Below are 13,456 nucleotides of genomic sequence, written 5' to 3' on the forward strand. Positions count from 1 at the left end.
CCGTGCTCCAGCCCTGGGGACTTTTATTAAGGAGAAGGTGGGGATGAGGCCTGAAGACAGCACATCAGCATCAAACACCCAGCTCTTTGGTTAACAGGGGAATGCTCTGAAAAGGACTGATAGATGAAACCCAAGGCAGACAAATTCAAAATAAAGCCTGTAGACATAGCAGTCATTGTAGAGTATTTTTGAATGACTCTTGTGCCCATGCTTGTGTCTGCAGATGCAGTAGAGATTGTTGGCTTTGCTTGCACACATTCCCTTGCCCTGAGTTAACTTCCTGGGGCAGATGAGTGCCCAGAAATAAACTGTCATAACCTCTGAGCAAAACTGCCAAGGGGCGGTGAAGTCTCCAGCTCCAGTGTCTTCAAACCAAGGCTGGTTTCCTTCTTTGAAGATATACTTTTGCCAAGCACAAGTTGCACCTTAGTCAGACACCAGTTACCAGACTTGATATGGATGAAACTTAATGGCCCGTGAAATAAAGGTCAGCAGAAAAAGATTATTGAATGGTTTCCTCTGGCTTCACATATACGAATCTGTGAAAGGTCGGCAATTCGTACCAACCGTCATGGTGTTTTTCATGGAATCCTTTGATAACGGGATTAGGAAGTACCAATATTAGTTCAAATAAGCTGCTAAAAAGTGTCTGACATTTGGTCATTACTAGCCTTCAGTCACTATTGATCCATGTCTGCACTGGAGCCGGTAATCCAGTGCGGGGAGGGATCTGGGGCAGCTGCAGGTACGGCGAAGATCGATGGCGAGGCGGGCCGAAGGATGCTGCCTGGACGGCAGCCTCCCTCTCGCTGGGGGTTTTTAATGAGAAGCAAGCCCTGCTTTTTGTTTTCTAACAGATTATTCTGCCAAATGGTTTGGCAGCATTCTCGTTCCTCAAAACAGAGGAGTCACCATTTTGCTTTTCCTGAAGCATTTATTATCGGAAGAGACCGCCCTGCACAGAACTGCGTTCCTGAAACATGAATATTTCATGGGACCGGTTTCGGGGTGATTACTTATGGTTGAGTTTTCATGGCCAATAAGTAGATTTTTGTGACTATCAGCACTTCTTTGGTAATTTAAAATTTACTTGAAAGGGAAAAGAAGCAAAGCAAGGCTGAATGGGTACAACCAAGGTCTCGCGCTCCTACAAATACCACGATAAAAGTATATTTGTTCATAAGAATACTTTGAAATATTTAAGAGAGCAACAGCAGGAAATATATGCACATGTATATGTATAAAACTAGCGTTTCGTGAAGTGTGTGGGAAGGAGACTATTTGGGAGTCAGCACATTTCTTACCAACTATATTAAGTGCACCCAAGGGTGAATTTTTTATTTATTTGGATTTTTCCTTAGAACCACCCCCTGTGGTGCTTTGGATATCTGGACATGTAAAATAACAACAAGCTTTACAAACATGCAAGCCACAAAGTGCAGCAGCTTTCAGAAGGCACTGAGCTGCCCATTCCCTTCCTCCAGCAGGGCGTTGCCGCCCCATTGTTTCCCACCGGTCCCAAAGGAGCTCTCCCCAAAGCACCCAGACCCACCTGGACCTGATGGGTGGGCACACGGGGGCTTCTCCTGCCATCCCAGCTACCCACCGTACATCTCCTGCTGCCCCCTGCAAGAGATATTCATGCCTGAATTTTCAAGGCTAGAGTTCATGCCCAATGTGGAGTGCCTCCTTTGTACGAAACCCAGTTTGAAACATTCCTGGGCTTGAATAGTGCAGAAAATTTGACCAAACATTTGAATTATATTTCATTCCTCGGATGTATGTGTCTTGCTAGAAACATAACAATTTTCATGAAGCTTCTACTTGGAGAAAATTCTCATCTGTCTCTTTGCTCCCCAGACAGAATAACTGTGAAATCAGGAATGAGGAAGACTAACCTGGCATCCCAAACAAGTGCTCTGGCCTTGCTGGAAGGTGGCGGCTTCTCCAAATCTCGACTGTTAGGATTACTCCAATTCCAGCAAGCATCAAACAGCCATTTTTCCAGGAACTTTAAGCAGATCTGGCCTGAAGGGGAATCAAGAAATAAACCATAAACAAAGGGGAAAAGATTTGCAGGTTTTGTTCTGCAGAAGGATAATTTTATAAAATTTAAAAAAAATAAAATTATAACTTTCTATTTTTTTTATTTTTTTCTCCTTTTTTTTTTTTTTATAAGAGAAATTTTTCCCTTGGAGACACTGCCTGGATTTTCAGGGGTCCTGAACACCAACTTCCCTTAGGTCCTTACCAAAGGTCCTTACCCTTGGCCAAGTCAGGAACACTGCCTACCTCCAGCCAGGCTCTGGCTAAATGCAAAGAAAAGGCAGCCAAAGCCAGCAATAACTCCTGAACCCGCACATTCTGGTGTCGCCCTTCTCAAATCCCAGCCCACCTGAGCCACCCTCACCCCAACCAAACCAAGGTTTCAGCAGAGCTGTCCCAGTGGATGGGGCAGACAAGTGTCATGCCTGGGGTGGCACCAAAGCAGCTGTCTGGCTCTTTCTGCCTTGCCTCTGAAACAAGAAGAGCTCCAGATCCCTTTTTTTTTTCTTTTTTTTTTTTTTTCTTTTTCCTGCCTCTTGCTTCCAGTGCATTTTGCCTTCCTGATAACTAGTCAAGGGCCTGGCCCGCTCTTGGCCAGGTTTTTCTCCTCTTCTCATGTTATGCAAACCATCCCTGTCTGGGATGGGAGCCCCTGCCCGGGCATTATGGTCACTGAAAACTTGGAGAAATGACCCCGAGATCTTCCTGACCCTGGCTGCGTTTGCTCATTTCCTCCCCAGCTCTCTTTCTATTGCTTTTCAAATTAAGGTGCACAGGAAACCAGAGCAGTTTCTGATCTCTCCTCCACCTAAAAAATTAGAACATCAAAACCAGTTTTACCAGCAATAAACGAAGCTACTTTGAAAAGTGAGGCAAAGGGATCTATCTGGAGTCAGTAAGACATTGTTAGGATCTCTTTGATCGGGAGCCTTAAATGAAAATTATCAAATGGCGCTTTAAAACATACACCCTTTTGTTTGATTAGCCTGCTGCAGATAACCTTTATTAAACCTGATCTAAAATTACAGCCATGCACTGGTGGTTCTTTGATGCCTTGGCTGTTTCATTTCCTGTTTATACTATGATACACGTTGCACTAGGAGATAAAGCACTTCTGAAGGATATTAAGACATGAAAGTCCCTTGGCTATTTGCTGGCACTGTTTTGATGTTTTCTTGCTCTCTAGAAATTAGCATATCCTTTTCAAAGACTGCCTCTGATGAGAGTAATCCTTTGCCATGATGTATTTGCTAAAAGTCATAAATGATAGTATATTGTGTAAAGAAATGACACATAAAAGGGACGATGCTAGATTATTGATAATGAGGCAACTTGTGCAACTCTGCTTTTGGCTTTTATAAAACACATTTTTGACACCATAAATACATTGAGCTTATATTAATGAGGATTTAATACTTCTGAGATTTTAGAAACTTGCTTAGAACAACTTTTCAAAAGAAGGGTTTTTGGGGAAGTTTAATGTTTTCACTAATTTTGATAAGATAGTCTGTTAAGCACGTTTTGCTGCCTTCATAATGAGAACTGACGGAAAGGTTTTTAGCTTGGCATTGCCAGAATTAAATGGTGCTGGAATATTTATTTTATTATTTTTAATAGTGTCTATTGCCATAGAAATGAGGTGGCTTAATTATAGAAATTTGCAACAAAATGTTACCTTTCAAAAAAAGGAACTTTGACACACATAAAAGCAAAACATAAGGATCTGATATCTGAAGTAAATAAGTATCGCTCCATTGAAGCTTTGAAGTGACATTGATTTACATCACCAAAAGATCTATCCTTTGTTGTCACTAACAAATGACCTGAGCATTTTCACAGAAGAGAAAGCCATGCCTGGATGATGACCTAGAAAATACGGACCAGGGCGTCGGGATCGTGGTGGGGTGAGGAGGAGCAGCGAGGGCTTTGAGATCTTATCCAGCCTCTTTTCAAAGAGACTTCCCCAGGACTTTTCAAAGAGCGCTGGATGACACAGCGTCAGGTTAGACTGTAACATCCCTGTAACTGCGTGAAAGTCAGCACAACACCTGCTGTGTTTCATTTGCACAAGCATCCTTTGGTGCTCTCACTAGCCCGAGGCACGGCAGCACCCAAAGGTTCGGTCTCCGACAGCTGTGCGTGGGTCCGGCACGGTGGCACCGAGCGCAGCGTGGTGAGGGTTTACACCCTGCTGTACACCACGTGCTTTCTGCAGACAGAGGCAGAGCTGAATTTTGTGTTTTCCAAACCGGGTCACCTAAGCTGCATACCTGGGGACGCGTGAAGCACACCTGAGGATGAGGATTTTGTTAGCAAAATTAGTAGACGGAATTTGCGGAGCCTTTGAATACCCGAACTCATCCTTTAAAAAATTCCATTCCCTTATCTGTATGCCTTAATGTGGAACTGAGGCCTCACCTTAGATATCCTGGGTTGATAATCCTGCCCTCGGGAGCTAAAGATCTCATCTGATATCCACTGAAGTCAATGGGACAATTGGCTGTGGGTGGCTGCTCCGGTGAGCCCCAAAGGGAATAAAGTCACAGCCAGCCTGGCGATGCTGTACGAGGGTGCGAGGGGTACGAGCGCCGCTGTCACCGCTCTCTTTCCCACTGCTTCCTTTTCAGCAGACACTGGCACAGGCCATTTGGGGCTGCAACCATGCTCATCAGCATCAGGCATTATTCTTCGCTGTGCATCTCAGTGTGTTGGGGTAGGAACTGGATTTGTGTTAGTTCAGGTACATTGCAGAGGGAGATGAGAGAAAGGAAGGAAGGAGCAATCGGGAAGGCAGAGACAAATTATAACTCCAGTGATGAAAGCCACTTTGACTGCAGCGAGGCCAAGAACTTGCCAAGATGATTGCCAGTTAAGCATGCATTAAGCAAACATCCCTCCTTCCTTCCTGCCAGGCCTCCGCCGGCGTTGCCTTCTCCTACAAGTTACCGGATTGGAAGCACAGAGAGTGACAAAATTATTACTTTTTTAACGACTGCAGAAAAAATCACAGACAGTTGACAATTCAAGAGAAAAAGGCTTTTAAAAAATTGATAGCGTGTTTTTTTTTTTTCCCTGTATCCTTATCAGGAAGTCTTTCAACTCCTCTCTTGGAAAGCAAAGACATGAAGAAGGTGCTGGGGAAGGGATTTCTGCGCGGGCACCTGCTGTTATTACTGCAAGCAGTGCCAGGGAGCAAAGCCATTTAGGATTAGTCCCTGAGAAATGGCGATTATCGGGACTTCTTTCTGCAGGACCTCTGCTCATTGGCCTACATGCCACCCGCTAACTGGATTAGCATGACTCCAGCCAGCTGCTTGGAGAATGTGTCCCATTCCAGTGCTTTGCCATATGTCATACAGTATTCACGGCAATGAGCATGACTCATAAGATCAGCTTACGCTTATATAAGGTTTTCTGCAAATTTGGGGTGATTTAGCTAAAAGTAATACAGGCGAGGCTCACGCTGAGCTCATATTCCAACCAAAAGAAAAAGGGGCAAAGAAAAGCAGCGAGCAGAAAGCATGCGATGCCCTCAAAGCCGGAGGACTTGGTTTCTCTTGGAGGCCCTCAGCAGACTCCTGCAGTTCTCCTCTGATCTTCCGAGCCATCCGCAGAGGTCCATCGGGCAGAGGAGCCAGGCGTTGCTCTGGCATCCGTCCCTGCCCAGCTTGGCCGGCCCAAAAGGCGGCTGTGAGAGAGGCCGGACGCTCCCTGCAGTGACGGCCTCTTTCCAAGGGCCTCTTGTCCCGCCAGCACGCGGACGACGGCCAAAATCTGCAGCCTGCCAGGGTGTCACAAGACCGGTGAGTCACTGGAGGATCACAAAGTGGTGCTCTCATAAAGGAGCTTAACAGCAGGAGGTGTCAAGGTGAAAGCACCTGTAAATGAGATGGTTTATAACTTTACAGCCTTGCAATAGCAATGCTGGGCCACCGAGGCTTGCAGGTCCCTGCGCTCGGTTCCTCTGTGCTCGGTCCTGTTCTCTGCAGCGGTGCCGATGTGTCAGTGCCCCAAAGATGGGGTGTTTGTGGGACTGTGCTGCCAGGACTCCACAACCGGGCAGATACCACGCTCCCTCCTCTCCCTGACTCACACGATGTAACCCAGCCTGCTGCAGAGCAACGTGGCCCAGGATCCAGCCCGCACAGCGGTGGCTGCCCAAGATCCGTCGTCCAAGTGGAGATGAGCTTCGTGCTGGGCCACCGCTTGTGGCTCCGAGAGGAGGCTGCTCAGCCCTGACGGCCAGGGTGGGAGGATGCCTCACGGCACCCCAGCACGTCCTGCTGAGAAACTCCCCCTTTCTTCTGCCAGCAAACCCTTCGTCTTTCCCACCCTAGTGCTTTGCAACTTCAGAGGGACTCCCCTTCTCTTTCTCAACATAACCTAACTCACCCTCAGCTTTACCTCTGCCCTGCCACCCACGCAGGAGGGCCATAAACAGGAAGAAGCCCTCACCAACAAATGCTGGCCCTAACCTTGCCTGTTCAGACACCTGGCGAGGACATCTGCTCGCCTGCAGCCCCTCCTGCCCACTCGGCAGCCGAGGATACCCCTCACCACCTCTAGCTATCCCGATGGCAAGGACCTGTCACCCTCCAGGTTTGGTCCAAAAGATGCAGCCCCCAAGGATTCCTCCCTGCGATCACATCCACACCCTTCCTCTTTGCAGGCATCGTTGCTGTTTAATAATGATCTCAGAGGTGCTAAGCTGATAATCATCTACCTCAGCTACTCCGCACACGTTGTCAGACACACTGGTAATGAAAACATAAAGTGTAAAGATATCCCCTTCCCAAGGTAATGGAAAACCTGAGCGGAGATTGACATTAGAAACGAGATAGGCGGACTGGGAAGCCAAATGAAAAGGAGGAACATCTGGTTCCGTTTTTCTTTGTGAAATTATCTCACACTGACCAAGCAGTACCTTCTCTGAAGTATATAAACGTTGAAGACGCACACACATGGTTGTTATCAAATGGTATTGTGCAAAATTAAATTGGCTACTTTATGGTGAAATGGAGAAGGAAAGCAGGCATTTCAAACACATGCGTGTCTCTCAGCAAGGTCTGGAAGCGATCACGATGCAAGGATGGCTACTTTAAAATATCTACAAATAGTTAGGGCCATTCTGAGAGATGAATAAGCTGGGGCTGAATTTAATAAAGTTATCAAGGCCATAATAATACAGGGGCCAGTGCCTGAAACTAATAAGCGCTTTGGTGAGCATGAGATAGTTCATATGTGCAAAGCATTCCTCCCGCGCTGACTTGCGAAGGTAACGCACCGTGCCAAATTCCTCTAACTTCACCAAGATGTGCTGAACGTCTGCCCCATGGCGAGGCTCAGCCAGCCCGATTTGGGACACCCCGCACCCCTTTTCTGTCCCAAATCTGGTCATAGCTCGCAGCGTCCCTTGCTAAACGTGGCTGGTGAGGTCCCACACGGCACGCACGTGTTTGCCCTTAGCACGTGCTCTCCATGCCAGCTGGTAGCACGTTTGTGGTTTAAGACGAGAATTGAAAAAAAATCTCCCCCAGAAACAATCTGTTACGTCAAATTTCTATCTCCTGGTTCCCATCAAGAGCTTCCGAGCAGGTTCCTGGGGCTCCATCCTCACTGCCTGGCCCCAGCCGTGGGACCTGGCTGCTCCCCGGCAGCGGGCAGTGGAGCGGGGCTGGCAGGGATGCTCTCGCCTTTGGGCTCTCCAGATCTGAAATTTTCCATTTGTGGAAAATTCCACATCTCCGATTTTATTTTATTTAATTCGGAGGAATATATTAGATATGAGAAATTTTCTCTGGACTGGAAATTCCCGTTACCACACATGTCGAGAGGAAAGCGTTCAGTTTTTCCAGCAGACTGGTAGCCGAGCAGGAAGGAGGGCTTGGTTTTCCTGAATTCCACTTCAGAGCTCTGCTCATCGAGCTACACAGCCTCTGCAAGGCTTTTGTTTGGATAACCTGCCTTTCCCACAGAGCTGCAAACCTGGGCAAAGGGTGAAGTAACAGCCCTCCTCATTCCTAGCAGGTTTTGGTGGTTTTTTGTTTATTGTTTGTTTTGTTGGTGGTGGGTTGTTTCTTTTTTTCCCTTTCCTTTTTTTTTTTTTCTTTTTAATTTCGGATTCAGAAGCAGAGAACCAAGAGCAGTGCTGGGGCTGGCTTCAGGGAATGCAATTCTCATTCCTTTGAAAAATTCTCGTTCTGCCAGTTTGGAGCTGTGTTCAGCATTTCACTTCCCACTTGGTATTGTGGGGCTGAACTTTCTCAAGACATTGACGGTGCATGAAGCAGAAGAAAAGAAGGGCAGATTTCATCTAGCTTGGATTTACCCAGGGAGTGATTTTCTTCCAGAGATCCTAATCTGAAACCGCTTCTTCCCGCTCTCCCCCGGTTTGCCTTCTCCAGTGTGTGCATTGGAGTGAAGCTGTGGGTACCAATGGGACTAGGAGGTACTTGGCAGAGAGAGGGATTGGCATTTTGGCTCACAATATTCAGAATCCAGTTTATTACGGCCATAGCAATATCTCAGCACTGTGCTTGGTATTGGTTTCTACCCTGAAAACGGTAGCATTTATTAAAAAAACAAAAACAAATAAAAAAAAAACACAGGTAGGCAGAATTTTACCCAGAAATTTACCAATTTTGCCAAGGTAGACAAGTGTAGCTGAACTCCTGGACACCTGCTGAAGTTGGTTCTGTTGAAATTAACCTTAAAATGTTCCACTACAGCTCTGTGAGAAGGTGTGAGAGGCGGCTGCAGACGTGTCCTTTGGAGGGAATGGTTGCCGAGAAGACTTTCAAACTGCCTTGGGAAACATAACTCCGAGCCCCAAGTTTCAATGGAAATGCAGTAAAGGAAACCTCAAAAAGCAAACTACAAGCTTCTCTCCCAGATTTCCTTTTCCTTTCATGGCACAAATTAAAGAATACAAACTTAGTGGAATTGCAGGCATCTAAGAATAGCTTTGATTTTCCTAAACATTTACAATTCTGTTTTATGTACATCGTCAGAAAAGGAGCAAGGAAATACAAAATGTAAATCTTTAAATGAACCTGAATACGAAGGAGACTTTACATATCTGCTTGTAACAAATGGGATGTTGCAGCTAAATCTCAAACACGGTAATCAGAGAGCTTCAATAGCTGTGGATGCATGGAGTGTAATCAGACACGGGATGTCTTCTGTAGGGCCCTTCTTTCCCTCCCTTCCAGGTTAGGAAAACTATTGTGACTTGCTATAGATTCTGACGCCTGCCAGTCGGTTTGGTTTCACGCCTCCCGGAGCCACAATCCGATCTCCATTTCAGAGAGCAGCCGCAATGTGCTAAGTTAGATGCCAAAATCCTCCCTGTCCTTGTGGCAAATGGGTCGAGCAGTCACCCTCCCTGCCCTCGGATACGCAGCGGGTGGTGTCCCAAATAACCGGCTGTCATGCAAGGTCTAACGAATCCAGAACCCGGGGATGTGAAACCACCTCCAGACGGGAAGATTTGCAAGGATTCTGGAGAGCCTGTTGGGCATCTTTGATAAAATGCCACTTTTACAACAGGGATATTGTTCTCTCTCGTACAGCAATGCTAAGTGAAAAGTTGAGTTTGGGAGGAGATATTAGCCCTTTCCTCAGCGGGACAGCCCTAATAGAGCAGAAGGCATTAAGAAAGCAATTTAAAAAACATAATGCTCAGGAAGCGCCTAATTTTACTACCAGCTGGGTGTTAAATTAATTGTATGGAAGCCGAATGTGGCAAAAGATAGAAACTTCAGGCTTTAAAGTGTATGTGCTTTTCTAAGAACAATTCTGCTTCTTGGTCGAAAGCGATGAGGATACATCATGGAAAGAGTCCAGTGATCAGCCGAGTGGCATCGTGATGGATTAGCACAACCCATGCTTGCCTGGAAATGCTCAAGTGCTAGAGGTCAGCCGCAGGTTATAACTCTCTCCAACACCGAGTTACAAGCATGTGTTACCAGCGCCCCGTAAGGAGAGGATGCTTTGCAGAGCGGGGCAGAAGGCTGCCCACAGCGGGCAGGATGATGATTCACTTGTCTCAGCAGACTGAGGAAACACACTGAGTGAAATCTCGGATACCGCAGCGGCTGATAAGTGCTACCACTCCCACTTTCCCACTAGGTAAACTGAGGTCAGAGATGCTTTTTGACTTGCCCAAGGTCATGCATTAAATTAGTGGTAGAGCCAGAAACAAGACCTAAAAGACCCTGCTTCCTTTCATTGCCACAGTGTTTTCAATTGCAGATGCAGAAACGTTGCAGGCCTGTTGTTCAAAAAGAACCCATTACCCATCTGCAGGACTTGTATCAGCCTCCAGAGAGATCAAATAGCCCCGTGGTGGAAAGGCATCCAAGAACAGCTGCCTGCTAACTGGTTTTTAGGCTGTGATTTCTTCAGTAGCATCATTCCTGGTTCCCACTGAACACTCTTAATTTAGATTGATGGAACTGTTCTGCAAAGCAAGAAACTTTCACTTGCTGATATGCAACTTCTACGCTTGTTCAAAACAGCCAGAAAAGTTATTTAAACTAAATTTACAGCTCAAAGCTAACAGCTTTTAAAGCCCCTCCTTGCCTACTTCTTCCATCTTTTTCCTTTTATTTTATTTTTTTCTGGTCAGGACCTCGTTTTGGAAATACCCCAGGCTGTAATAGTTTTGCTTGTACTGTATTACTTGGCTTTGTTCATCTACTGATGAAGTGCCAGCCCTGAAGCGCTGCCAGATGAAAGTAGGCACCTTATAGCGCTGAAGGAAACTTTCGTGAGATTATTTATTAGCGGAGTCACCGTGCAAGTGTTCTGAACGAACAGCAGGTCTCTGCCCACGTCAGCTCGCAGCGGGACGGAGCACGCAGGGCCTGACACGCGGGGAGGAGGCCGCGGCCTGGGCCGGGCCTGCTCTGGCCACATGTTGAGCAAGTCATGGGCTCCAAAACTGCCATGGGCTCCAAAACTGCAGGGCAACCCCAGCACTTCCACCCCCGTGGCTCGTGTATGGGGTGGTTCGGGTCCTCAAGGTCGCAGTGTGAGGCAGCAATGCAGCCCGGGAGCGGGGGAAATCCTGCCACAGTCTCCTCTGCTCCTCATCCCACGCCAGCCAATACTCACCTCCCGGCTAGCCGAAGTCCAGGCCTGGCTTAGTCCCATTCTCAGGCCCAGATTCCTTACAAAGATCTGAGTTTTGATGAGTCTTGATGAATGTTTTAACTAAGTTGGCCTGAGCCCCAAGTTCATAACATAACACGAATGCAGGCACCTTCATGTGGTCTGAGGTTTGGTAAAGAAAGGTTCCCTTGGCCCTCCAGCTGGCTGGGGTTTGGCCGTGTCTCCTGGGTCATGCAGCCGGCGAGGGGAGGTGTGGGCTGCCCAAGCCCTGCGTCGCTGTCACAGCTGCGGGGAGATCGGCATTTGTCATCGCAGATGGGACAGAGCAAGAAAATAGTGGGCTACTGATATAATTAACGCTTAGAGGGCTGCAGGACCATCTTCTACATGCCCTTCCAGAACTGCAGGCCTGGGATCGCTTTGTACAAACAGAGCACACCTCTAGAACAACAGAAAGTGAAAATTAAGCTCATCTCGCACGCTCCTCTGAGCTTCGAATGATTGTAATAGTTTAACTGGCATCTTGGTAAGACTACGGCCTACTTAAACATTACTTCAGAAATCTAACTGCCAGTGTTTTCTTTTTATCTTCCCTTGCACAGATCCCAGTGGTTTAAATGCAATACCTTAGAAAGGAGGAACTGTTTTCCTGGGTAAGGGTGGTGAAGAGCAAATGGAAGTGGGCTCCTGGCAAGGGAAGTCCTTCGGGTGCCTGTGCATGTCACCGTCGTGGCACGCCAGCTTGCTGACCAGTAATTAGCTTGGCTGAAGTCTGGCTCAGCAGATCTAAGTACAAAGGCACGCGTTTTTGAGGGACTCCTTTTTGCAGAAAATCTAAATGCCTTTCTAGGAGCGATTGCTAAGTCCCTCCTGTGATCTCACACAGTAGAGCTAAAAAGTAGATTAGGAAATGTAATAAGCTAAAGGAAAAAAACACAGCGCTTTGCTCATTTATTTTATATATTAAGGGGAACACTGACCTTTGAGATCTCTTTTTTCCCTAGTATTCACGGTGATGAATAGAATGTATTCTGACTTTAAATGAAACAGAGTGCTTTGAAAAGACAGAAAATTAGCAACATATGGGCCAAAAGACCCAAAGAGATGAGAAAGAAGGAGGGGGAAGAAAACGACTGAAAGAAAGTTTCAGATGTCGCTGTGATCTTGCAGCAGAATATTTTAATGTTACCGCTATTAGAGGAGGTCAGGGCCCCTTTGGACATCCCCCTTGCATCACGCGTGATGAGGCCTTTCGGCACGCAATGCAGAGCAGAAATTGCCCTTCCTGCACTGCAAATGCTCTTTACCCTGCTGGACCAGCACTGCCACAGAGGACAGTAGGATTTTACAGCCAAGGTCCTCTTTGTCCTTCCCAATTCCTCACTGCTCATCTCGCCAGAGATGCTCTCACTGTAGGATATGATCTTTCCCTGCCAGGCTCTGTGGCAGCCTTGGAGTCCTCAGATTCCAGCCCCTGGTGCTTGCCCCAGGCTCAGGTTAGGTTTGCCCCTTGTTCCCCATGCTCAAGAAGCATGTTCTTATTTGTACGAAATGAAATTAGTGACAGCAAAAAAAATCAGATTATCACTTGTATTCCTATCATAATTGTTCCTTATCTGGCTTGTTTGGGGGGAATTTTCTGGGTTTTCTCTAAATCACACCTGAAAAGTGCCATTTCTAAAGGAGGAGGTCACACAGTCAGTAAGGTGCAGGTGGTTAAAAGCCGTTAACGCCACAGCTGAACATTAATCACCCGAGCCTTCTGGATGGTGGGGAATCTTCATCAGCTCAGGAATCAGCTAGAGCAGCAAACAGCTAACTTTGACATTTAAGACATATTAAGGCAATAAGACATTTAAGTGTCTTATTAATTGATTCAATACTCTTGATTAACTTCCAAAATACTCCCATTTTAATCAATGTCTGATGCACGCCCGCCAGAGAAAAGAAACTTGGCATTAAGTCTCTCAGCTTCACCTGTAACTCTCCTGCAGCACATGTGTTTAGAGAGGCCACCTGCTGATATGAGGTACCTCTGATGAGCTATTAATTGGAGCAGACGAGGCTGACCTGGCTATGGCTGGCTGGTCCACAGTGACATGGGCAAGTGCCACATTTCTACATGATGCAGACAGCTCTGAGAGACAACGTGTTGTTTTTTTTTTCCCAAGCAAAACCAAATCTGGGTGAAATTAACATTCTATCCTGCTAGTATATTTAGTCCAGATCCAAGTCTGCTTATTTTTTTCCATTCTGTCTCTGTCATTTTAGTTCATTCGTCTCTCAGCTGAAAAAA

The 13,456-nt window shown here is 46.6% G+C and overlaps 1 long non-coding RNA gene across 2 annotated transcripts in view; it reads right to left on the reverse strand.

Annotated features, from left to right (window-relative positions):
• LOC125182850 (uncharacterized) overlaps nt 1–13,456 on the reverse strand; it is an 89,114-nt gene that overhangs the window by 37,918 nt on the left and 37,740 nt on the right. For both annotated transcript variants that reach the window (XR_010825921.1, XR_007163501.2), the window contains exon 2: nt 1,899–2,028. This is a non-coding gene — a long non-coding RNA (uncharacterized lncRNA). The remainder of the gene's footprint in view (nt 1–1,898; nt 2,029–13,456) is intronic.

The sequence above is a fragment of the Anser cygnoides genome, chromosome 19 (genome assembly GCF_040182565.1).
Source record: "Anser cygnoides isolate HZ-2024a breed goose chromosome 19, Taihu_goose_T2T_genome, whole genome shotgun sequence".
In the NCBI taxonomy this organism is placed as follows: Eukaryota; Metazoa; Chordata; class Aves; order Anseriformes; family Anatidae; genus Anser; species Anser cygnoides.